General features: G+C 41.4%; 1 protein-coding gene across 5 annotated transcripts in view; it reads right to left on the bottom strand.

Annotated features, from left to right (window-relative positions):
• The window catches only part of CDIN1 (CDAN1 interacting nuclease 1), a 215,832-nt gene that overhangs the window by 45,033 nt on the left and 145,606 nt on the right, over positions 1 to 25,193 (bottom strand). Inside the window, exon 12 of one of the 5 annotated variants that reach the window (XR_006218681.1) lies at positions 23,556 to 23,811. The exons of the other annotated variants lie outside the window; for them this stretch is intronic. The gene's annotated coding sequence lies outside the window, so the exon portion shown is untranslated. Of the gene's footprint in view, positions 1 to 23,555; positions 23,812 to 25,193 lie in introns of those variants that run through there. 5 annotated transcript variants of the gene reach the window in all.

Genomic DNA, 25,193 nt, shown 5'->3' on the forward strand with positions numbered 1-25,193 from the left:
ACTTCATACCTGTCCGGATGGCTATTAGGAAAAAAAAAAAAAAAGGCATTGGCAAGGATGTGGAGAAGTTTGAACCCTGGTACGCTGTGAGTGGGAATGTAAAATGGTACAGCTGCTATGGAAAACAGTATGGATGTTCCTAAGAAAAATTATAAATAGAACTACCATATGATCCAGCAATCCTGCTTCTGGGTATTTATCCAAAAGAATTGAAATCAGTATCTTAAAGAGCAATTTGTACCTCCCATATTCACTGCAGCATTATTCACAAAAGGCAAGTGATGGAACTAACCTAAATATCCATCAACAGATGAATGGATAAAGAAAATACTGGATATACATATAAAGAAATGAGCATTATTCAGCCTTAAAGAAAAAAGGAAATCCTGTTCTATGCTACAACATGGGTGAACCTTCAGAATGTTACTCTAAGTGAAATAAATCAGTCCCACAGGGACAAATGTGCATGGTTCCTCTTATGGGAAGTATCTAAAATAATCGAATACATAGAAGCAAAGAGGAGAATGGTGGTTGCCAAGGACTGTGGGGAGGGAGAAACAGGGAAGTGTTCAATGGGCATAAAGTTTCAGTTACGAAAGATGAGTAAGTTTTGGAGATCTATACAACACAGGGCTTATTGTCAAAAATACTACGCATTGTGCACTGAAAAATTTGTTGAGAGCAGATCTCATGTCTAGTGTTCTAACCACAAAACAAAAAACCTAAGGGGTACAAGGAAACTTTTGGAGGTGATGGATGTGTAGTAATGGTTTCAAAAGGGATTTGCATATGACCAAAATGATCGATTTGCATACATTAAATATGTGCATTTTTTGGTGTATCAATTATATCTCAGTAACACCACTAAAATGCCTGTTTTTAAATTTCTTATTTCAGGGAAAAATGCAGAATGTAAAATTCCCTCTAACAATAAAAAAATAAAATAAAAACCTCAGCCTCTGAAGACATGGAAAACACTGCCAGCAAAGTTAAAAGTCCTGGGTTCAAATTTTGGCTTTGATACTATTTTTCACCATAAACTCTCTTGGTATAGATCTAACTTCCTCCGTAATATCTCACCTACCATATTGGTTAGAATTAAGTTCTCTTGCTGCCAGTGAAAGAAAAATCGCAACAGCAGTGGCTTACACAGACAGTACATTTCTCTCTTACATGAACTGAGCTCAAAGGGAGGCAGAACGAGGCTGGCATGATGACAGTATAGTCAGCAGGGACCTGAGCGCCCACGACCGTTTTTGTTCTTCCATCTTCAGCACAACCTTTCCTCTGAAGGCCCAAGATGGCTACCAGAGCACCCGCCACCGGGCCACATTCCAGCCAGCAGGAAGGAAGAAGTGGCAGGAAAAAATACACCTCCTTTCTTTCAGGGCATTTCTCAAAAGCTGCACAGGACACTTCCACTGATGTTCCATTGCCCAGAAATTAACCACACGGGCACATCTTGCTGCAAAGGGACCTGGGGTTTTATTTTTGGATGACTAGATACCCAGCCCAAACCAGGTACTTACTAAAGTAAGGAAGGGAGTACAGTTATCAGGGGACAGCTAGCTAGCAGTTTCTGTCTGGAGTGTTGGGCTACACTGAATAAGGATGGACATTTCACAGAAGGAAAGGCTCCTCTGGATAAACTTGGAAGCTTGGGGTGAGGGCGGGGGTGGGCAATGAATAAACACAAAGGTTCTCTGTAACAGAATAAATGTATCATTACCTTTTCCGGCCTATTAAATACCGTCAAGAACTGAGTCAGAAGCTCTAAAGACTAGATGGTAGAAAACAAATGTACCAGCTACCTTTGTTTACGCTTGTTTATATGTTACTAGACAACTGGATAAATGCATCTTTTGGCACTATGAAAACAGCTCTTTTAATTGAATATTAAAAGGAAAAAAACAGAATTCTCACTGAAAGTCACATCATGGTGCAGAAAATACAGGTGCTATAGCTTTATGCATTTACACAGAGAAGGTTTCCTAATGACACATAACGACAGAAAGAAAGTAAACATGTGGATTTGGCTTAGTCCACGGTAGACTTTTGGCCTGGCTTGCTGGCTTTGCTAACTACCCATGTCAGATACACCAACTTTTAGAATGGACGCTCTTTTTTTTTTTTTAATATATGAAATTTACTGTCAAATTGGTTTCCATACAACGCCCAGTGCGCATCCCAAAAGATGCCCTCTTCAATACCCATCACCCACCCTCCCCTCCCTCCCACCCCTGAATGGACACTCTTCACTCTGCATGTTTATTCCCTTCTCCATCACCAACGTGTTTTTTTTTGTTTGTTTGTTTTTTGGAAGTCTGAGTAGCCAGGTTGATTCATTGGAATGATTTCTTGAACTTGTGGGTTGTTTTGGTGCACACACAGAGAACGGACACTGAAAATCACCAGACCTGCACAGAACGCCTCCTGAACATCGCACATGCATATATAGTGCCCACCTTCCTCTGATTACTGTTTACACCCAGACATCACAGCTGCTATAAGGAGAATCTTATTAAGACAGAGCCTAATCTTGGTTGGAGCCAGAAGCCCATTCTTTGCCTGAAACTGAGTTGGTCTTCACACAGAGAACAAGGACATACAAGGTAGGAGGGAACTCTGGCAAGCCTTGATGTCACCTACCAAGCTCGCTAAGCCCAATGGGGAAAAAGGGGGTGGCTCCTTGGCCAAATGGGAGATGGGGGTGTAGTTTCTTACCACTCCATGAAAGTTGACTGCAGCCGAGAACAGAGAACTGAGCATTTGGTGCTCTGAACATTTTTAGGGCCCCCCAAAGAAACTGGATCCTATATTGCTTGACAGGGGAGGCTCTAAACTCTATCAGGTGCAAGCAGGAACCCTCCTGTGGGCTGTGCTAGGGGGCCCTCTCTTTATATGAAGCCAAGTGAATAGAACCTTGACTCTTACCAAGTGAGGGCAGAAATTATGAGACAGGGCTGCATAAACAGGAGTCACCTACAAATCACTTAGTGAAAACTGCTGGATTAAATCAGCCAGATTATCAATAATCTTATAGGCCTTAACTACCTTAAGGGACACTGGTGACCCAAGAAGATCTTCTTACCAAGTGACCAGTGTTTGAGAGGCTCACAGCCACAGGGAGAAGGAAGGGAATCTCTTACTAAGAAAGCGCCTCCATGTAAACTAAAAAACAAGTTGGGAGTTTAAAGAACATGAGTTTAGAAATAGAGGAAAAGAAAAGAAAAGCAGCGAGAAGATATTACTGGTTTAGTGATGCGTACCATCAAGGCAGCCCTCCTGCCAAGTGTAGCTTGCCTGGTGGACCCTGAACTTCCAACTCTTTCCTTTTAGAGAGTCTGAGCATTTTTGATCCACTCTCTAGATAGGAGATGGGAAAATCAGGTTGGACCTCTTGAATAGAATGCCATAGGATACTAAGAGCGCCACTTTACGGCCGCGACAAGACTTTTGGAGCTGGCCTGTGGGCCTAACACGGTTTATAACACTATTTCAATGTACAAAGAGCTCCACGTTTACAACTGCTATCTGATCCATAAAATTTATTAGTGCCACTCATGTGCAATTGGTGGCAATCTGTATTTTATTTTTTTCCCTCCTTCTCCAAATGAAAATATGGGCCTCTTCAAGAAACTGTAACAAAATCTTACATATCTACCATGTAGCCGTAGCCGTTAACAACATATAAATTGCCTCAGACTTTTTCCTCTCGAGTGAGAGGTACACAGGAAAGGTAACAGGCTTTAGAAGATGTGTAGCTGGCTGCATGAAAGCGGGGCTGGCGACAATGATGATGAAGAGCCTTCATTCCAGGCATCATGAAGGGATGGGGCTGCCCACAAGAGCATCTTCCAGTGTGTGCAGGGCCACTTCGGGAAACTTCCCTCCCTGACTCCCAGACAGAGCCTCCTTGAAGTGCAGTAATGAAAGCATTTCCTTCGAATTTGTCTCTTTTCTGGCTTGTGGCAGCAAAGAAGAAAGACCATATCATCTGCTGGCTGATGAAAACTTGAATAGCTGTACACTGTCACCAGATCATTTGCAGGAAAAATGATAAATGCCCTAAAGAAAGCCCTGGGATGCTATATGTAAATCTGAGGTAAGAAGAGCCAATGAGGTCTGTGACAACATTAAGCCAGTTACTAGCAATGAAGCAATTATATGTGTGACTGAAACAATCTATAATGACAGGGAAGCGGCCAGGAGACCACTTGGAAGAATCTAAAATATCTAGTGTCCTGAGAGGAGAGGAGGGTGACCTATTCCAGAGCTTGAGGGTCAGAAAGATCTGGAATTATAAACGGAGACCGCAGGTACTATATCACACAACTTTCTAATTATAAGTGCCTTAGCTCTGGTGAAGGCAGACCTTATAAAATGACGGATGGCGAGGAGTCACAGAGTGAAATGCAAGCTCACTGAACAGACACGAGGGCAAGGAAAGGAACTAAAAATGAGAGTGTAAAAGCTATATAGAAAGGGATGGCATCTAACTTGGTCAGGGTGTGGAGGAGCAGGCATACCTATATAGTCCCTGTGGAGAAGAAATTCTACCAACTTTCTGTGACAGGCAGAGTAGTCCTACTTATCAACAGCTTTAAGACTCCACAGTCCCTTGAACTTGGGAGCGCTATTACTGAGATATAATCCTAAAGAAATATTCACAGATGTGGAAAGGGACTTAATGAAGTATTAATAATAATGATAACAGTAACAGCGAATATTTATTGGGTGCTTACAATTTCATTCACAATAAGACGAGCTTGTTTGGGATTCCGATGGAAGTCTCAGGTGGTGACAGAGGTGGGAAATGAATGAACATGTAAAGAATCTCTGAACATATAAATGCATAATCTTTTCTTTTTTGGGAGGGGAGAGGGTGGCAGAGAGAGAGGGAGAGAGACAATCTTAAGCTGGTCCCACGTCCAGAGTGGAGTCTGATAGATCATGAGATCGTGGCTTAAGCCAAAATAAAGAGTTGGATCCTTAACCGAATGAGCCACCCAGGTGCCCCGACAAATGCATAATCTTTACAGCACAACACATCACCTTTCTTTGCTCTTGTGTGAAATAACTGTGTAGGTGAATCAGAAGCTCTGAAGATTAGATGGTAGAAAAGAAATGTATATGCACAAGCTACCTTTGTTTGTTTGTTACCAGACAACTGGATAGATGAATTTTTCGTGTCATGAAAAGGGCTCTGGTAACTGAATATTAAAAGGAAAAATTAAAATGATCACAAAACATCACATTATGGTACCAAAAATGCGTGTTCCATAGCCTTCCCCGTTCATAACAGGCAAATCGCACAAGACAGAGGAAAATAAAAATGTTGACTGAGGCTTACTGTGCTCTCTGTATCTTAACTCATTTCATCATGAGGATGTTCATCACAGCTTTGTCTATGGTGACCTCTTAAATACCTCTTACAGATGGGAGGCTAAATAAATTCTGATAAATCCATAGAATGCTAGCATTAGGAACTCCTCACAATGGGTAATGTGGAACTATATTTAGAGACCTGAAAAACCATCTCAGTATCCTCGGTGGTGAAGAACACATGAACACACAACAGCGTATTCAGTATAATCCCATTTTTGCTAAAATGCTAATAGTGATAATGTGTATGCACTGGGATTATGATGATTTTCTGTTCTTTATGTGATCCTGGGATTTTCAGACTTTTCGAATGGAACGTGTATTACAAAAACAGAACTACAATTTATTTCAGAGGATGGGGGAGAAAATATTTAGCCTACCAGACGTCTATAAGCAACATAAACAACATCTCCAAAGTGGGGCTAACTGGAAAGAGACTCATCCCAAATATGGGCTTGAAGTTCAATAAGGAGAACTCCTGTCTACAGACTGAAATTTAAGAAGAAAAGGACATGTTTGTAGACCATAGCCTGGGACATTCTAAGCTAAATTCTAACTGCGTACTTGGGAGCACAGACACGGAGTTCTCACTGCGTACTTGGGAGCGGACGCATAGAGGGAAGAAAGCACTTCTCTTGTCCCTCCTTCTGCGGCCAATTCTACAAGAGCTAACTTTTGCTCCTGATGTCTGGACCCCCTTGTTAAGGTCCCTGCACTCCTCTCTGGGACTTGGTATGGTGGAATACTTCCTACTCTCTTCCCAAAGCCCTGAAGAAACACTAAGAACCCGCCAGCAACTCAGAAGCCACTGGAATGAAGTGGATATACGCACGGTAAGGAGAATCCTCCTTCCCATCCATTTTCACCTCCAAATAAATGGAAAAACAAAAAACCATTTTATGGGTATTGTCTCTTGATGAGTTTCTAATCCTTCTGAATCGTTGGTTAGGGCACAGAGCAACCTATTTACTTGGGTTTAACAATAGTTGTGAAATTGTGTGTTTTAAATTATACTGAGAAATTGAAGGGATATATTAAGATACACAATATATAGAAAGGATTTTTTCTTCCCCACAGGAAGGTCAAAACTTACAAATAATACAGTAAAATACATTAAATGAACACCTTCTCCTTTAGACAACATTAAAAAGATTCCATACCTGAAATGCTTTGAAATCTTCACAAGAAAAATCGTCTTAGACACAGAGGTGATCTATTCCTCACGTAAAGGGTGTTGTTGGCTTCCCAAGGATCTGATGGGGAAGAAAATCTGCTGCAGGTGCCTAACGCATGTGAAATTGTATAAAAATACCCTAAACTGTATATGCACACAGATAGTGCAATCCTGCTTTACATAAATGTGACCAACTCCTCTTTCCTCATCTTCTAAGCGAGGAGACTGAGGTACAGAGAGGCAAAGTGCCTCCCCCAGTTCCAGAACTTGCTTTACGACAACAAAGAGATTATCCCTAATAAAACATAACCAGAAACCCAAGACAGCATAACCGCTGAAACAGTAAGTACCACACAGGTTAACCCCTCAGCCACCTGCTACACGTTAGGGTCAGAAGCTACTTCTAGTTTTCTCGCTTGTTATGAGACTGGTATTAAACCGCCCCATACAAGCAGAGGAACAGGCTCTGCGGGGGGTATTTCAACCTACGAACAGCAGCATAGTATTCGGCGACTACTAGCAAGCGAGAAAGGAGTTTGCTGTGGCTCAACCCAGCGACTCCAGCTCCCCATGGTAGACTTAACACCATCTTGTGTTATCTCTGTTGTGCTCGTATTATGCGTCTAGAGTTGTGTTCGTTTATCCTTCAACACGCCAGCGACTGCAACTTGCATCACCTTTCCGCCCCTGAGCCTCTACCGCCTTAACCGTATTCCCGTCCTGTAGCACAGGGCACCCGCTTGAGGTGACAAGGCTCTGGCTGGTAGAAGTGGGGTATGTGGCGTGAGCGGAACCCCCTGAGCACCGCACAGCCATCATGAAGTAGCTGACCTATACGAAACCGCTACCATGGGTCACAAATTTATTGTCAGGTTCCAGCCTCTAGCTGTTCTCTGATTGTTCTAAATACTTGACAAACTGAAGCCTTTTCACTTTCCGTTGAAATTGCCTCATCTCCCTGTCAGAGCGCCATGGGGGACTCCATTACTTTTCTGACTTCTTTCCCCTCCTGACAAGTCATTTAGCTGGCTTCTTGTTGTGAAGGCTGTCCATGTCAAATTAGCCAGGGCCCCTATTGTCCTTATTACCACTCGAAAAGCCATCATGAGTAATGCTACGGGGTCCCTCAGTTGTCATCATTTGTCAGAAAGAAAGGGAGTGTGGTTACATATAGCTGACAGGTAATTTCAGTGTCTACAATTACCCCAATTAGTCTTGTCATAAACAATTCGATAAATGCACACCAATACAAACAGATAAACACGCCAAGGTCTCTCACTATTAATGCTGTGTAATGGGTAAATCAGTGAGATAATGCTATATTTTATTTATTTATTTTTTTAAACTATCCTCAGCTGTGAGCTGGCACTTGCTACCTGGTCAGCACAAATTGTACTATCTACTTTCATTAGCTCATCACCACAAGAAAATTTGAAAGGCTGTGACAAAATTCATTTAGAGAGAGAGAGAGAGAGAGGGAGAGAGCAGACTGTTACAACACCTGCTTTAGGCAAGGATACAACAAAGGTTTCCTTTTTGTCAGCTCTGGGCAACAATGGGCTTTAAAGTTGACTATAGAGCAACGTATGAAATAGGATAGGAATGGGGACTAGAAAAATTATATCCACACTGAAATTAGGAACACGATTTGAAAGAGAGAGAGAGAGAAAGAGAGAGAAGTCTGCTAAGCACACCAGTCAGCAACTATATATTAAAAAAGATTGTGGGCTAGCGATTTCCCATGTAAGATTACCTCAGTTCTCTCCAACTAATGATCCCCTCCCCCCTTTTTTTAAACTACACCTTAAAACCGTATGTATAAAGCTTGCCATGTCTAGTGTCAAAGGTATTTATCTACTCCAGTATTCATATGGATTTGTTTAATAAAGACATCAACGCTGCTCCTTGCTGGACTCAGTCCCGAGGTGAGTAAGACTCAGCAAGGGCGGACACTGGCTCTCTCACGGATTCTCCGAACACTGGGGAACGAACCTGCTTTAACACAACACCCTCTGGGAGGACTCTTCAGTTACATGCCGTATTCAACCCTGAATGAAACACCGTTAAGTCCACTCTTGTGATCCCCCTAAATAAATGCTCAAGACTCACAACGTCTGTAGCATCCACTGCACTCTGTCTGTTTGCTGACCGCAATCTTAAGTGATGGCTGAAAAACCCAACACAAGGATATTGTTGTAGGAAATTGCTCTTGGCAACTATTTGTTCAAGCTCAAGATTTTTTTTTTTTTTTTAAACCAACACTAAGAACCCACCAGAAAATAGGACAGGTCTCCCTAATGAGTAATCTATTTTAGCACAGTCTTGTCTAGGCATGACAGTTTACTGAGAGGCTTGAAAAACTCGTAATTACCAGTGTTACAGGGCAATTAATGTATATTACACTGCACTACTCATGGCAGCAACTGTCATTTTCTCAATAAAAATGAGTACTCTTCAGCTAAAGGTGACATTAATTGGGACTTTAATGACTATGCAGAGGAGCTGAAGCCAAATATGAACAAAACAGCGATTCAATGAGCGACTTCAGAAACGAGAAAATTGTACTAAAATGAGATTAATTGCTGTTTAGAAAAAGGAAAGAACCTAAAAAGCTATTAAATTGCAGGGTTTGGGTGCCCGGGTGATGGTTGTGATGTTAATCTTGCATTCTCGCAGCAGGCAAATATTCACGAAATTCAGAGCCTTTTGACAGCAGGAAAAATCATGTATGCTTAACTTCAATCCATCAAAAATATATTTCAGCTTTTATCAGTGTTCTAAATACTTCTGCAATTTCAAAAATTACTGCTCCATTCCTTGGCTGTCATCATGCAAATGTGAACACTGTCAATATTGCTATGAAAAATTTCCCAGCTTCAAAAGGCCTACTTCAGTGATAAAGAAAGAAAAACGTGGAGATTAGAATTGCAAAACACACACTACTAATATAACAGAAATCAAACAATAAGAATTTAATGTTTAAGTTGTGGAAACTGCTAAAATAGAAAATGATGGGGTGTTTTTTTTTTTTTGTGGGTAGAAAAATCAAAGAAAAATAATTGTAAAATTCTCTCAAGGCTTGTAACTTTATGCTCAATTAATCATCAATAATCAGGACAAAATTTTGCAAATGACTTCAGGTGTTATAATTAATACTGCCCCCTCTTTTCTGAAAGCCTTTATCTGTGCTTCTAGGGTTCTTTAAAAACAATTATATAGCTGCTTTTCTCTAGGGCTTTTTCAAATAACATGAGTATATACACAAAACATAGCACTTAAACTTTGACATGTGGGAGGGATAAACACATCTGATAACTCCAAAGTTAGGTACTCTGTAACTCGAGTTATCTTAAAAAGAGAGACTGGCGATTTAGTATTTCCATTGAAGAGTTTCCAAAAAAGTTACTTTTGGACCGAAATGTATGCATTTGCAATAGCCGCCCCCATAAAAAGATGAGGCCTGCCTTTAGAATACTGTGCACTTTCCTCCTGCATTAAGCAATTCTGTTGGTTCTGCATTTTAATATTTAAAGAGCCTTCTCATCTACAGTTTAGGTCAGGGCTCAAGACACATTAACACACATATAATTCTGGCCATCCTCAGCACACATCCACCAAATGATGGGGGAGGTGACATAGTGTGCTTTCCATCTTCAAATCAGTGATAAGCCCTGTCTGTTCTAAAACGCCAGAAATACAAATCACCTGAACCCGAATACGAAGACTGCTTATTGGCCGCTTGTCTGCCAGGATATACGCGTAGGGCCACTGAGGGAGAGGAGACGAGGCGGGGCGGAGAGAGACACACGTGCATACCCCTGCCTGTCTCTACTCAACGACCGGATGTTCTGCTACGTTTTATCTTCCAGCCCCTTTCAGTCACCATAAACATGCTGTCTTGCGTTTTGAATCTGCGCGTGATTGTAATCCTCTTCGTAAGACGAGTCGCTTCCAGGGCCCTGCAGCCCCCAGCACTACCTGCTACTCCTCTTCCTCCAATTTTCCCCTTTCTTGTATCTAGACTTTTATGTTAACGGCACAATTCTTCCTCTAGAGTCGAACAAATGTCCTTTTTAGTCCTTTTTTGAGGGGGGGGGGTGAAAAGGGGCCTTTGTTATTCATTGTGCCATTTCAAAAACTAAGCTTCTCTCATACCTCCAAAACAGCTTTATTTTAAGGACAAAAAATTCACCAAGCTCCCCCTAAAAGTCTTTTCAGGCAGAGTCCTTAGACAAGACAGGTGCCTTTGGCTAAATTATCTCTACTGACAAACCATTCACATAAATTTGCTTTAAAAACAAAGACAACCTACATGTCAATAGTTTGATTCCATTTTGTCTATGCAAATACCATTGATAAAAATTTCAATGGAAGTTTTCAAGGAGTGGAAGAGTTCCAAACTAGGTATTGAAATGGGACTCAGGAATAGGATACTAATTCACCAGACTTGCCAAGAATGATCTAACCCAGTGGCCATACAAAGGCAACTGCGAACCATCTACATGATCCCAGATAATCCCTTCTACTGTATCTCTCGGATCTCATCTCCATTCTGCACTTTAACTGCATGAGGCTCCATTTGGGGCTCCAGGTCTCCCATTTGCAAAAAACAGGAGCAACTTTGTCATGCTAAATTTGCTGCATGTGAACTGAGCGCTGAGCACTTGGCAGACGCCAGGGGCTCCAGGAATGTTAACGATTGGAACAAACTTTGAAGGAGAGTTTCTAAAATGAATTTATTTGATACTGTTGTTCAGTTGCTGAAATTCTTTACACGCCACAGTGGTGCTCTGAGAAAAGGTGATCACACTGAATCATGAGAAAGGCTTGGACAAAAAGAGCCGGAAGCACCACTCTCTCAGCTAAGCTTGAAATTCCATTTTTAACCTCATTATTATTTTGCACAAATATCATAGGTCTCTCTTCCAAAATGCTACTCGGTGGTTCAAATTTCTTATTCAGGCCCCTCCTAAGATTGAAATGTACCACAATGCCCGTCAATCTCACAACTGACAGACCATGTTTAAGCTGGGAAGAGTGACAAGTTACAGGGACTCTTTTTTTAATCAATTCCAGGAGATTAGTAAGATGCATTTTTAGATACATACCCTCAGAACATTATAAACTCAGTGAGAAGCCAAACTGGAATATCTCAAGTTTGGAAGATGAACAATATTTTGATGTGCCAAGGCTAATACATTATATGTTTCAAGTCTTACTATTAAGACCTGTAGCAACTGTTCTAAGAGATGAGTAGAAACGAAACAAATGGTAAATGTTTATTCAGTCATACAGTTCTGAAAGAAAACAACTGTTAATTTGCATTAGCTTGGGATCACTTAGCAGACTGCATTTCCAGAGCTATCACCTCTCAGCAGCCCATAAAACCAGGAAGTTTTCATTTGTTCCCCTTCTACCTGCTCCAGCTGTAGGACATTTAATTCAGATTTATTTTCTACTCACCAATACCCAACAAATCAAAAATCACTTCAAAATAGGTAGTGTTCTTTGTCAGTTTGTGGAGGAGAAAGTCAACAGGCTAAACATTTGAGGGTCGATACAGAGAGATGCAGCCTCATCTCCTCTCCTCCATCTTCCAATATGGAACATTCTAGAATGATAAACTTCAGGTACTTTCTGAGTCATCAAATGAATTAAATAATATGTAGTGCAATCAGGACAGTTATTCTGGATACATAAAATTTAATGCCCTATATAGACGGGTAACAGAATGTAAGCCATCTACATGTAGGTAAATTTTTTTTTAAGTTTATTTATTTTTGAGAGAGACAGAATGTGAGCACATGAGCAGGGGAGAAGCAGAAAGAGGGTGAGAGAGAGAGAGAATCGCAAGCAGGCTCAACGTTGTCAGCACAGAGCCCATCTCGGGACTCGAACCCACAAACCGTGAGATCATGACCTGAGCTGAAATCAAGAGTCTGATGCTTAACCAAATGAACCACCCAGGTGGCCCTCCATGTAGGTAAGTCTTATTGTAGGGTAATATCCTCTGATTTCCTTGTTTCAGGTGCGGAAGTAAGAGAAAAGGCGAGTAGTTGGGTCTTGGGGACAAGGGGTCTGTGTCTCAAGGGGGTTCTGTTCAGCCTTTGGCCCTCCAGCAATCCCAAAACTTTCAACAGAAGATGGAGATTCCTAGGGCATAACCTCTCTTCATCGTCTCGGGATTTTATGAGACTTTAGAAAAGCTGACTCGAGCAGAAAATCAGTCATGAGGAGCTTTCCTGGAAGGCAAGACAAATTAAGCCAGGCCAAAAGAGGAAAAAAAATCTTACAGGGATGAGGGGACAAAAAGGGCTTCAATTAAGGTAACTAACTAATATCCCAGTACATACAGGAAGTGAGACAGAGAACAAAAAGCCTACCCCAGTTGCACGCCCATGAGGCTGGGAGTTGGTAGGAGAGGGTGAGTGAGAGCAAGGAGAAAAGGAAGAGACAATCAGATCTCTGTCTCCTTAGCTTGGCTTGAAGGAGCCTCTTTTCCCACGAGTCAGCTAAGTGACGTGGAGTAGGGAATGTACTGAGTCTCAGAACCTAGGTCAGGAATTGTGTGGATCCCGAGCAGATCCAGGGGTCCTCTATCCATAAAGGAAGCAATGCATGAGAAGGCCCAGCAACAGAAACCTCTTCAGTAACGGCCACCCGGTTACCCAATCCAGATGAGATAAATAGTGATTCGTGGGCGGTGTCAGCTTCCAGTTCCTATTTAGGCCTTAGTGTGGTGGCAAAAAGCCACTACAATGGTGCTTACCAGTACCTACTCACTTTCTAAGGCACCACTACAGCTGGACCCTTAGATTTACACCTCCACGAGCTATCTAGTTCTATTTGTCCTCGAGGTTTTCACTCCGAGTCTCAACTGTTTCTGTTGCTGTGGTTTCTGGGTGGGGAACTCTTGTTTCCCTGTCTACCTAGCAGTGGCTGAAAGGTCTACCAGTCAAAGAAATTGGGGGCAAAGAAGGTCTTTCTCCTGTTTCTTCATTGTCAAGCTGGAACAGGATGACCTTCCTTATTCTGGGCTTCATCTTAGGATCTCACTGTTACTCTTGGCGGGGAGAAATCATTCTTTTCACCCACAACTTTGTACATACATTCTCTATGGACATGAAATTGCTTCGTGCAGCTAGAATGAGGAGGGCTTGAAGTCACTCTAGCTTTAGAACTGTCCATCTAGGTGGCCCTGGGCAGTGTTTAAAGAACATCTTTTTGGGGAATACACAAGCGTCCTTATGGTATTAAGAGATGAGCTGAATCTTTTCTCAATCACGTTTGTTTTAAATCTATTAGTGCTCTAGATATGCTTTTCAATAAAATCGAAGGAATGAAGTTCTTGGTAAAAGGGAACACAAAGGATACTTGGTTAAGTAGTCAAATTACTCATTTTGGGGTCCCCGAGTGGCTCAGTCAGTTGAGTGCCCGACTCTTGATTTCCACTCAGGTCATGATCCCAGGGTCATGGGATTCAGCCTCGTGTCGGACTCCGCACTGAGAATGGAGCCTGCTTGAGAGTCTCTCTCTCTCTCTCTCTCTCTCTCTCTCTCTCTCTGCTCCCCCCCCCCCTTGAGCCTCTTGCCTGCTCACTCGCTCTCTCTCCAAAATAAAATTAAAAAAAATATTCATTTTGTGGCTATTGATCTAAAGTTTAAGATAACTGAATCAACCAGAATGGTTTCCCTTAACTGGTTGCATCGCATGAATTTTAGAGGTTTATTTATTTTAGTATCATGGGACAGCTACATAAAAAATGAAAATGGAGGTTTCTAGCATTTTATATTAGTAGAGTCAAGTGCTTTTTCTTCTATATATAGATATATTTTTTTTAACCTGTGAGTTACCCACTCCAGTAGCCCCACAGCCCCAGCTGTTGGTCTCTACAGCTTTTCCTAATTAGTCTGTGAGTCTCAGTCTCCCTCTTGACCAGCGGGGTTATCGGACTGGGCCTCTTCTAGAGCATAGCTGTTATTCTTCTAAACGTGCTGGAACTGGTGTTCAGGAAATTGAAACGGGAAGAGAAATCTGAATTGGCCAAACAGCTAACATTCTTAAAACGGTCCTTCCTTGGAATGAGGACAGCTGGATCATAATCTGTCTCATCCTGCAAGGATGAGTTCAAGCCACTGCCTCGGCGATGCCCACGTTCCCTGCACGCAAATCTAGCACCCCTTTCCCGCACCTGCCACAGACTGTGAGCTCTTTGAGGGACGGACTCGCATTCACCCTTGGACGCCCGGCACATCTTCCATGCTAAATAACAGATTTGCTGAATAATAAGGCAATCCTAGTTCTGACACTAATGAATTAATCTTGGACAAGTCACTTTATCTTTCTGAGCCGTTGCTTGACTATCCATTAAAATGCTTTCAGTTTCCTAGAGGAATGGTTAGGCTCAAACAAAATAATGAATGTAGAAACGCTGCATAAATGCAATAGATCACTACAGCTGTTGTTACTAATGACCACTTGGATTTATACAAGAAAGTTGCGCTGTTCAATGGGAGGAACACGGGAGGTTCTTAGTGGTCTCAACAATTCGAACCATAAGTACCTTATGAAAATCTAGTTTTCTAAGAATTCTGAGATGCCAGGTCACACGCACACAGTTTTCTTTTATTTTTTTTACCCCCGTCTCCTGCTCTCCCTAGTCCAGTCCCCCACTCCAAAACAGCACACAGATCTTTTCTAGGCCCTGGATTCTGCTCTGCTGGGGAAGAGGGGAGAGGCTTAGGTGATGGGGGCTCAGGAGTTTTTACGTGGATGCACTTTGTTGCAACAAAACAACAGTTCTGCTTCTGGAGAAGGCGCCCTGGCTGGGCTGCAAAGCAGGAAATCTGCTGAGGTCACCAAAAGCTCAGGAGGGATGTGATCAGTGTCATGTCCTTCATCCCCAGCACCAGGGCTCCCTGCTGCCCAGACTCCTGACTTCTTCACGTCATTTATCCTTCCTCTGCTCAGTTGCCCCGTAAAAAGAACAGAGGTGGGAGAAAATGAGGCTGAAGAAAGAACACCTGGAGAGATAAACCACCTAGACTCAGGGTTGTTTGGAAACTATTAAGGTGGACTGCACAAAAACACACAGATCTACCTTAAAAGAAAAAAACAACAACACAGCAACAAGAAGCACGGTTCAAGCACTGATGTAATAGCATCCCCGTTCCTTATGCTCAGACACCAGCAACAGAGAACTAGCCGAGTTCAGACTGAATGGTGCCAGAGACTTCATAAGATCGCATTTATCTAGTGTAGAATGAGTAATTTCCACAGACAGCTGAATTATGTGAGAATCTATCCAAGTAAACCGAACCTCAGAAACCCTGGCGAGCTAAGTGCTACATGAGCCACATGTCCCAAATTCCCGAAGAGAAGAAAGGCACTGCAGGTGAATCCAGCACAGGGGATTATTTTTAAGTTAGCAGAGAGCAATACAAATGCATTGTTTGCTTTTTGTCATCTGGTTTGTCTTAATCGTGAACTAAAAATTCATTTATAATGCTGTATACAAACGTCATGTTTATATCAGTATCATATGCTGCTTGCTTGAAATCGTATACATTAAAATTAAGAACAGAAATCCAAGTTAATGGTCAAAGACAACCAATAACAAAACCACTAAATTCCAGTTGTCAAACATCATTGAATATGTGTATTTCTGGTTTTTTTAAACAGTAATTATTAAAACTAAAGTGATATGAGTGAGTGTTTACGACTTCCTATTGAAAAGCCCAAATTACGGAGCATTCATTTCAGGCTGAAGAAAATCATGTGGCCATCCCTGTGCGATGGCCCTAGTGACTTTATATCCTCTTGTCAAACCTCAGCAGTTTTATTTGTGGTGATAGATGCCGGAGGAGGTTGGAGGTTAAAGTTGATAGGAGGGGCAACAGGAAAATCAACCAACTCCTTTCAAGAGATTACAACCTTTAACATATTTGGGTCTGTCGGCAGTTTCTGCAAACTTTACAAGTCTGTGGTTGGTGGTGTTTTTAAAAAACTGATCCTCAAATCAGAGGTCAGATGAAGCCAGTAAATGCTCTTTTACTTTGAAATAATCCCAAGTGGTTAATGTAAACTCCGTTTATGGCTGTATTTTTTTTTTCCCCTCGAACTTAAATCTAAAACTACAGAAAAAAATTTATTTTTCAAGTATCTGAGATCTTGGAAAAGAGAAATTACTAACCCCAACTCATGATATGGCTCCAAACACAGGGAAGCAGCTGTTGGAAAAGAAGGAAAAAAAAAAAAAAAGTCCCCCGCTGGAGATAAACTCTGTGTGGGCTCTTGGGCAAGGAGACGTTTTATTAGCGCACTGGCTTTACCCTGCAGAAAGTGTTCAGATTCTCAGCAGCCTCACACTGAACAGAAGGGCAGCATGGGCACCACAGAGGAGGGCTGTTAAAGTCACACACCAAGACCTGAAGGTGACTCCGAAAACACCTCACTGCACGACCTGTTTTCCTCCACGTGGTATACGGAGGTTTCCCGAAAGCCCAGTCCCGGTATTCAGTGTTTCTAGTTACCTTTTACCAGATGTGTATTTTGTTCCGGGCACTGTGTATACCTGAACTCACTGAATCCTCTAAGAATCCAAATTGTGCTCATTTGACAGATGAGTAAAAAAAAAAAAAAAAAAAAAAAAAAAAAAGAGGAGAACAATCACGTGATTTGCCCAAGGCCACATTGATGATTGTGTGAAAGATGGGAATCACACTTGACCTTCCCCTCGTCCAAACCTGTGCCCTTTCTCCTCCTCTTTACTGCTTCTTGGATTGTAACTAAGGATGTAAATAGTTTCTCGACCGTCTCCCTTCATGTTTAATTCTTTTCTCATCATTAGCTGATCTTAATGCACTGGGTACTCCTCATAGCAAAAAGGGAACCAGGCTCAGCACGAAACATCCTCAGGTCCTATACTGGGTCGGCAGGTGGCTGGAGTTGGAGGCTAATAATATTAATGGTTGCTACTCATTATTAAGAAAAGTGTTTTAGTATTTAAAGAGTTCTCTATGTCGGCGTGATTGACAGCAGATATAGGATATGAAAGACTTGTGAAATTAAAACATTTCCTACCAAAAATGTTAATTCCAGTCCTTTCTGTTTTTCAATGTTTTGCCCGACCCACATGGAATTTGATGCTGAGTGACGGAATCTCATTGGGCCTCATTTCCTCACCAGTAAAATGTGGTTATATCTATAGGAGGAGTTGGCTGGCTGTAGAGTCTATAAATGTATGATTTTTTTTTTTTAATCCTGCTTAATTCTAGCAATTGAATTCATGGAGTTTTTCAAGGGAATAGAGACACCAACCTTTATGAATGAAAGTGAGCGGAAAACCACAACTTTAAGAAAATTTACTTGTAAAAAAGGGCACGGATTGAATGAAAACCCTGGGCCAGTGTAAGCCATGCAATGCCTAGTTCTTTTTATGTGAACCATTCTAACTGTAGATAAATGCTTTAAAACTAAATTGATTTAGCAATGACCTAAAAAGCAAACTATTTTTTCACCTAGAAATGTTTGTCATAAGGGTTATGGGAACCACCAACTTTTATTTAGAGAGATAATATAACAAACATTTTACAAACATTGCTACTCATTGTTGAAGGTGAGGAAACACACATTGACTGAAATATTTTTCTTAATCAGCATCCATTTATTTATTTTATTATTTTTTTAAAATATAATTTGTCATATTGGCTAACATACAGTGCATAAAGTGTGCTCTTGGTTTTTTAAAAAATGTACTAATTGCTAACAACTGCCAACAATTTGAAAATGTTTCTGTTCTTTAGAAACACATTTCATAAGGGTTTCTGGTAGAAAATGTTCCAACTTTTAGTTATTGTCTTGTTTTCCCTTATTACAAAGTGTCTAAGTATATACATACATGTGTATGTATACATATATATTTATATATGATACGAACAACAGATTATTTTTATTTGTTTCCATTTGCTATAGATGAAGCATTAAGGAAAAGAACACAGAACATCAGAAATCAGAAGCCCTTGGTTCAAGTCCCATTGCAAATAAATTGGACACTGAAAAGGGCAAATGGTTTACATGCTACTCAGCATTCTGAGTTTTACTCCAATTATGAATACTCTACTTTCTAATTCACATTTTTTTTTTTTTAATTTGAGAGAGAGACAGAGGGAGAGAGAGACATAATGAGCACACAAGCAGGGGAGAGGGGTAGAGGGAGAGAGAATCTTAAGCAGGTTTCACACCCAGCATGGATCCCAACAAAGGGCTCGATCCCACAACCTGGGATCATTACCTGAGCCAAAATCAAGAGTCAGATACTCAACCGACTGAGCCATCCAGGCGCCCCTCTCACATTTTTCAACCAAGAGGAATAGGACAATACATATCCTGAATACTGATGTTTCCTTTTTTTCCTCTCCACTGAACTGCTTCTTGTTCCTTTTCCATTCCACACCTGACTTCAGCAATAACCCCCCTCTGGGTTTCTCTTCCCTAGTCTTTTTTATATTTCTATACCTCAAAACAAAAAAATGAAAAAAATCAAACAACCCCCCTCCCACCCCCCGCCATAAACCCAACACCTCTAATGTGTCTTCCACACTGTGGCTGAGACAAAGTTTGATGTCTGTGGCATCACACAAGTTCCTTAATCTGGCTTGTGTTCCTTATGCTCTAATCATACTGTTGACAGCTTCCACTTTTTCACGCTTCTATGCCTCTGCACATGCTGTCCCTTCTGTTCCAAACACCGTTCCCCCTTCACTAGTCTCTCCACTCTAAGCGGGGCTTACATGAATGAGTCTCCCGAGCTTCCACTTTGTACAATGAGCACATCTCATTCCCAGCCCTTTCCATGCTGTAACTGCTGATGTATGTGCCATTTGGCTTACTGGTCTGTATCCCCTGTTACACTCAGCTCGTTGAGAGCACAAGTTGTATTTTGGGGAATCTCCGTATTCACAGGCCTGGAGAGTGCCTGGTCATGGCTGCTCAGGGACCACTTGAGTGACAGGATGAAATGAATGAAAAGCTAGGGATGGATTTAAAGACCAGACTAGTAGGAACCTGACAGGGACAGGCAAATCTTACTAGGCCTCTTATTTCGGTTCCCAAATATTTAGGTGCATTTCAAAAGACATAATCTTCAAGCACATATTTAATGTGTGAAGACTATAATCTCTAGTTCTATTTGTCCAGTGGAGTGACTGGGGTAGGTGAGGGGATGGCAGAGGAATCCATAACATGATTTTCTACTTTAGAGAAAATTCTATTACAAAATGACAATAAGAATTATTACCCTGTACAATTATAACTTTTCTAAATCTCTATTTTGGAAATTAAATTTCCCTAAAAATGATGCGTTTTATTTAGAAAGCACATTACACACACACACACACACACACACACACACACACACACACAGTGATCCTGAGTGCTTAAAATAGTCGCAAACATGGGGCACCTGGGTGGCTCAGGCGGTTGAGTGTCCAGCTTTGGTTTAGGTTGTGATCTCACACTTCGTGAGTTCAAGCCCTGCATCAGGCTCACTGCTGTCAGCCTGTTGGTGCAGAGCCCCCTGGGGATCCTCTGTCCCCCTCTCTCTGCCCCTCCCCAGCTTGCACTATCCCCCCTCCTTCACCCCCCTGCTCAAAACAATAGTAGCAAGAACAAGAATACCAGGGATTCATTTATTTCAAAAGCTTAACAGGTGTATTAAAAATTAACTTAAAAAATCATTTAAGAACTATGGCACATTTATGAATAGGATGTCTGTATACATTTCTGTGTCCTATGATTTGAGAACTTTTTAATAAGTTAATAGTTCAAATGAATAAATTTAAGTGGTATCAATCAATTCTACCTTTAACACACACTAAGAGTATGTGAAAATGACACATTCATACAAAATTTTGGTAGATACATATAATCTGTATCAAAAGAGGATAATTATATGAGAAAGCAAACTGGCTAACAGTTGTTTTTGAAAGTTCCATAGATTGGTTGGAGTTTAGAGTTCTCCCCAGTGGACCATGAATGTTTTTAGAAAGTAACGGTTGTTTAATATAACAGTGAGGTCGTAATTGGATTATTCCGACTGTAATAGATCCCAAAGTTGAATTGTTAAATGAATTTACAAGGTGATACAATAAGTTGACTCAGGTCGGCATCATGTCTTTGGAAGTTCACTACTTATCACAGAGTGGGTGTTTAAAGGAAAGCAATCACAAATTTACTTATTTTTATAGGGTCCTTGCTATGGGCTGATAACAAATGAAGTGTTGCACTTAATGTAAACATTTTAGTGGCGTAAGTGAATCACTGCTGTTACAAATGCTGGCAAAACTGCAAATTTCTTCCCTTTAGCTCTATTGTAATGCTCATGAAACCTCTGATGTTTGAACTGCATGTATGTGCTGGCCGTGTTGTCATTAAGATCTACTTTTCATCATCTGGTCATATGTATACCCTTAAAAATACAGACAATAAGAACATGGCAACCTATCCACCCTTTCTACTTACAGGCTTACAGTTGTATACAAAAGCAGTGGGAAAGGACATTATAGGTGCTCAGCTGCTTTGGTGATGTAGGAAGATAGACACTATAACATCCAGGTCAAGAGCCATTTTTTTTTTTTTTTTTTTTAACCAGGAAAACTTCATAGCACAAAGATTATCCTATAGTTATAAATACTCAATGCCTCAAATAACACAGAGGCTAAAAAGAGCTGTGCACAAAATGGGAGTACACTTGAAGGCCATCTTCAAAGTTATAGTCTAAGTCTGAAGTGCAGAGGGATCTAGTTCAATCTGGTAGAATGCAGTTCAACTCAAACATTTATCGAGATGCATTTTACTTCAGTAGGTCAGAAAAACCTTGCCTGATCACTTTATCATGATTTGAGAAGAATGTATTCATTTCCTTGCTTATGTTCTGTCTTTCACATCCTACCCTGAGCTCCCCAAGGACAGGGCCCACAGCTGTCTTGCTCATTGCTGTGTTCCTGGTGCCCAGAACCGTGAACACAGCAGATCTTCAATGTGTACCTTCTGAACGAGTGAAGCTTGTCTTTGAGCAGCTTACATTCATTTGGCACGTTATACGGAGAAAGAGAGTAGGTGTTCTTACTCAACCAGATCACCCTGGCCCACTCTGAGGGAGACCTAGACCCTTAGATGCAGTTAGAGACAGGGACTCGGGCCCAATAATCCTCTGGCGTCTGGACCAAATATGGAAAGAATGTCAGCATGGCAGGTGGACTTGTGCTTCCCCTTCGAAGAAACCAGATAATGAACAGCCGTGCGGGAACAGACCATGGGGTCTGGGAGGGGCACTAGGCAGGCAGCCTCCATCTCCCTTGAAGCCCATGTTGCTCCCAAAAGTCTGCAGAGAAAGGCGGCTCTTCTCTGTTAGGTCCCTCATGGTAGAATTCCCTTTTACAAATATCAGATTAGAGTGCCAAAGACTTTGGTTTTTCCCATTCAAGAAGAGGAAAAGATGTCTGCAGAGTGCCCGACTGTTAATCACCTGGAGATGAATTTTGTGAAGGCTCAGTAAATTCGGAAGAAAAGAGAGAAACCCCAAATTTTCAGAGGCTCTTTTTTAAAAAAAATTCACAATGGAAAATGTTTCTATAGAAGGAAAAATATTTAAGCAATGGGTTTCTGTACTGCCTCGTGGTTTCTCTCACACCACGGGGTACTGAGGGTGCGTGTACCACTGACGCCATTACTAGGTCTCAAGCACAGAAGTCATAGGGTCCCTTACGGCAGCAACCACTGATGGAGAGGCAGAAATGCTGGGGCTGTTTTGGTGACTGAATGTGATACGACTAAGACACAAAAGCTGCACAGTTAGAACGCGGTATCAGGAAGGAACTCTGTGGAACACAGACTGTCTTTACGTGTTTAGGCCAAGTGGTGGACTACGAACCGGCTGAGTGCCCTCCTCTACAACCTTACCAAGATCGTTTCCGAGGTCTCCCATTTTAATTGGCTTCAAATTCATGCTGTATCCTGAGTCCTAGCCATTACTGTTTAACAATGAATAATGATAATAGCTACCATATATTAAGTGGTTACTATGTACTAGGCATGGTTCTACCTACTTCACACATATACACCCACTTAATTCTCACAGCATTCTAGAAAGTGAAGTTTATTACTACCCCATTTTCGAAATGAGGAAACTGGGGCTCAGAGAAGTTAAGGGACGGGCCCCATGGCTTCCCAGCTAGTAAGCAGCAGAGCAAGCCCGCCTGGGTGGTCTCTGGGCTCCAGGATGTATCCTCTTCTTAAATCATTTGCTGCCTCACACTTCCTTTTTCTCTCTCTTACTTCTTAAATGGATTTGCAATAGTACCCTAACTCTCAGTGGTTTTTCTTTCTAATCTATCCCTCCTATTGCTCTCCATATGATCTTTAAAAACCGCTACTTTCCTGATGAAAATATTTCAAAGCACACCCCCCCTCCCAAGGCCCACACGATTTCTCCCAATTCCCTTCATGACCTGGCTCCCATTTTTCCAGTCTCAACCCCTCTATTTGCTGACACAATTTTTACCTTGGAAATACCAAAGTACTTATAATTCCCTGAATACACTATACATTTTCATGCTTCTACACCTTTGCAACATACAACACGGTCTGCCTTTTAACCAGCTACTTAGAAAATTTCTGTGCTTCTCTTATAACCGAACTCAGGACTTTCCCGCTCCCTCTGGCTTGAGTGACTTATTCCCATTCGGGGAACCCTGTGCCCACTTCCTGCGCTTAACGCACAAATTCTCCATTTGACATTTTTGTTCGTTTTACCAGCCTGTAAGCGCGCTGAGGTTAGGAACCACGCTTACCTTCGATTTTCAATGCCTACCAGAGTACCCAACACACAGCAATGAATAAATGAATGAATATGTGAGTGAAGGAGATTCAGCAGTCTGCTGCAGTTTTGAAAGGAAAATGAGTCTGTATTTGGAAATACTTATCCCATATAGGTAAACAAACAATAGGAAGGCTCCAGAAGGAGGTTTCAACTTGAGCACACTGGGGTCTCGGAAATCTAGGAAAGCGTGAAGAAAACTGTGAGCAGGCAGTTCAGAAAACAAAGCTGAACGTGAAGCTGATTTGAAAAAATTTACATGATCAATGCTGAATTCAAGACTCAGTTTTACTTTTTACCTTCTTTCTGAGTGGGCCATGAACATCTAAAAATGTACTGAGTTTTGGGGTGCTGTTTTCCTGCACATGAAGGAACACTAAAACGAGAGAAAATCATGTAAAACACACATGAAAAGTGAATTGTTTTCCATAAACATAGAGATCCTATGAACATTTGTGTATTAGAATGTTTAACAGCAAGCTTTCATAGCTCACTTTGGATTGCAGGATTCAGTTCCGACTATATTTTACACGTGTTATCAGGTACACGTTCCAACTTGTCTTATCTGGTTGCATGTCTGATGGTAGTTCCAATAAATGGATCTATAGTTTGAACCCTTCCTTTCCTAGTAGCTCGCATACACGTGTTATTCTCTGTAGGTACCTGGTGAAGTTATACAAAATTTTGGATACCTTGTTTATTTTCCTCTTTCCCTCTCAGTCCATAGAAAAAAATTGTCCTAGTTGAAGTATAAAATTTTGTGATGATAAATTTGTATCCACTTTTTAGGTATTCAAAAAAAAATAACAGAGAGTCCCTCCCCCCCACCCCCGGAAAGCTCTTTCCTAGTGTTATGGACTGAACTGTAGGCCCCCAAAATTTCATATCATGATGTCCTAGTCCCCATTATCTCAGAATGTGACCCTATTTGGAGACAGGATGTTTACAGGGGTAATTAGGTTAAATGAGGTCATTAGAGTGGGCCCTAATCCAGAATGAGTGGTGTTGCTGTACAATGAGGAAATTTGGACACAGGCATGTACAGAGGAAGGATGATTCAAAGATGGGAAGAAGGCAGCCATCTACATGCAATGGAGAAAAGTCTGGAACAAATTTTTTCCTCACAGTCCTCAGAAGGAACCAACAGCCCTGCCTGGACCTTGATCTCAAGACTCCACACCTGTGAGAACATTATCTTCCCATTGTTTAAACCACCTAGACTGTGATATTTTGCTGTGAAAGCCCCCAGCCAACTAATAATATACCTGGAGAGTATCATTTTATTTTTCAATGCTGGTACTTTGTAAACTGCAAACATGCTTTCCAAATATTAAATTATAATTATTTGATGAGGCAATGAAATAAACTAGTCTTTAAGGTTTTTCAGACATAAAAGATTTACACCTAGTTGGAAATATTTCCAGCCTCAAGACTACTGAAGGTAAAGCGATTCTTGTCTCTACAAGGATCTCACGTTTGTAGCCTGAACACATCTTCGGTTACCCCACATGCCCCTCCTGTTTATGCTGCCACTCCAGGTCCTCAAGGTGGAAGTCACACATGGGAGTGGTCCTGCCATATATTTTGCATGGCTTCCAGTGTTCTTTTAACATTTAAACATGGTTAACACCATTTAATGTGTAGGAGAGGAAACATAAAAAATCTAAGCTTTCAATATGGTTTGAAGAACTGGTCCATTCTATCCACATGGCCATGGCAGGCTGAGACTGAGTGGTGGCTGCCCTATGATGAAGCAGT

Source organism: Panthera tigris, chromosome B3 (genome assembly GCF_018350195.1).
Source record: "Panthera tigris isolate Pti1 chromosome B3, P.tigris_Pti1_mat1.1, whole genome shotgun sequence".
Classification (NCBI taxonomy): domain Eukaryota; kingdom Metazoa; phylum Chordata; class Mammalia; order Carnivora; family Felidae; genus Panthera; species Panthera tigris.